Here is a 2,407-nt window from a genome sequence, read left to right as displayed (position 1 = left end):
CTCTTTTCTTTTTTTGAAATGGAGTTTTGCTCTGTCACCCAGACTGGAGTGCAGTGGCGCGATCTCAGCTCACTGCAATCTCTGCCTCCTGGGTTTAAGCGATTCTCTTGCGTCAGCCTCCTGAGTAGCTGGGATTACAGGCGCCCGCCACCACGCCCAGCTAATTTTTGCATTTTTTTTTAGTAGAGATGAGGTTTCACCACATTGGCCAGGCTGATTTTGAACTCCTGACCTCAGGTGATCTGCCCTCCTCGGCCTCCCAAAATGCTGGGATTACAGGCGTGAGCCACCGCGACTGACTCACATAAATATTTTTGTCTAGTCCTGGGAAGAGTCCATGAAGGGTTTAATTTGTCTTGCTTCATTTAAAGCATTAAGCAGATCACTCATTCCTTTGGTAAATATCTGTTGAGCATTTTAGAGCATTTTAAAGAGTCAGGTACTAGCTAACAAGTAAAACAAATCATGGAGACTATAGGGAGTTCCATCCCCGCCAGACTTCTTAAAAAGCAACATTTCTTTCATTAAAAAGGGCATGGATGCCGGGTGTGGTGACTTATGCCTGTAATCCCAGCACATTGGGAGGCTGAGGTGGGCAGATCGCCTGAGGTCAGGAGTTCAAGACCTGCCTGGCCAATATGATGAAACCCCGTCTCTACTGAAAATACAAAAATTAGCCGGGTATGGTGGTGCACACCTATATAGTCGCAGCTACTTGGGAGGCTGAGACAGGAGAATTGCTTGAACCCAGGAGGCGGAGGTTGCAGTGAGCCAAGATGGCGCCATTGCACTCCAGCCTGGGTGACAGAGCAAGACTCAACAACAACAACAACAACAACAAAAAGGGCATGATAGCCGGGTGTGTTGGCTCACGCCTGTAATCCCAACACTCTGGGAGGCTGAGGAAGGTAGATCCCTTGAGGTCAGAAGTTGGAGACCAGCCTGGCCAACATGGTGAAACCCCATCTATACTAAAAATACAAAAATTAGCCGGGCATGGTGGCACATGCCTGTAATCCCAGCTACTCAGCAAGCTGAGACATGAGAATAGCTTGAACCCAGGAGACGGAGGTTGCAGTAAGGCAAGATTGCACCACTACACTCCAGAGCTTGGGCAACAGAGGGCAAAATTCCATCTAAAAAAAAGAAAGTGGGGCATGGTGGTGTGTACCTATAAGTCCCAGCTATTTGGTAGGCTGAGGTGGGGATCACTTGAGGTCAGGAGTTCAAGACCAGCCTGAGCAACATAGCAAGACTACGTCTGGAAAGAAAAAAAAATTGACGTCCCCAACAGAATTGAAAATTTTTGCAAGATAAAACCATATTTTCAAGAAAATAACACTGAATATTTGTATTGCCTATTATTTTACATCCCAAGACCACTGTTTTTTGTGATTGTGTCGCTGAGAAGAGTCAATCTCTGTAAAATAGTTGAAGAAATTTATTCTGATCCAACTATGAGTGACCATAGTCCTTGACACAGCTCTCAGGAGATCCTGAGAACATGTGCCCAAAGTGGTTGGGGCACAGCCTGGTTTTATACATTTTTGGGAGACATGAGGCATCAAATACATTTAAGATGTATATTGGTTCTGTCCAGAAAGGTGGAACAACCTGAATTGTGTGCCAGCATACCTGGCTAATGTAAATTTTTTTTTTTTTTTTTTTAATGTAGAGATGGGGTCTGGCTCTGTTGCCCAGGCTGGTCTCAAACTCCTGGCCTCAACCAATCCTCTGGCCTGGGTCTCCCAAAGTGTCACTGATAAAATGAGTTTTTTCCCCACTGTGTATCAGTCACAAACAAAGAACATCCCATTGAAAAAGGCAGTCAGGTTTTATTCATTTGCCAGGGAATGGAGCAGGTGAGCTGTTCCACTGAAAGCATCTTTTCTTGAAGAATAAAAGGCAAGAGGTTTATTGCCTTTATTCCTATGGGGCAGGAAAAGATTGTTAGTATGTGCAGGGTGGGACTCTAGACACGCAGGCTCAATTCATAAACGTGCATCTTCATACATTATATGTACACAAAATGGCAGAGATTTTCTGTTAGGGAAGGGAATTTTAGCATTATAATGAGATGTTCATGATCTAAAGGCACCTAGGCTTTGCCTGTCCCGGTTTGCGCTGGTTTTGTGGTGTCTTGTCTTCCTCTGGCATCTGGTCAGGGGTCAAGAAGCTCTGGCGCCATCTGGTTTCTTTAAGCAGCAGTGCCTATAGATAAAGGGGCCAAAGAAAAACAATAAGAAAAAGGAGGCTGGGCGTGGTGGCTCACACCTGTAATCCCAGCACTTTGGGAGGCCGAGGTGAGTGGATCATGGGGTCAGGAGATCGTGACCATCCTGGCTAACATGGTGAAACCCCGTCTCTACTAAACACATAAAAAATTAGCCAGGCGTGGTCGCGGGCG

This window comes from Mandrillus leucophaeus, unplaced genomic scaffold (assembly GCF_000951045.1).
Source record: "Mandrillus leucophaeus isolate KB7577 unplaced genomic scaffold, Mleu.le_1.0 Scaffold296, whole genome shotgun sequence".
Taxonomy (NCBI): domain Eukaryota; kingdom Metazoa; phylum Chordata; class Mammalia; order Primates; family Cercopithecidae; genus Mandrillus; species Mandrillus leucophaeus.
The sequence above is the reverse complement of the archived record's forward strand: the minus strand, read 5'-3'. Positions refer to the sequence as shown.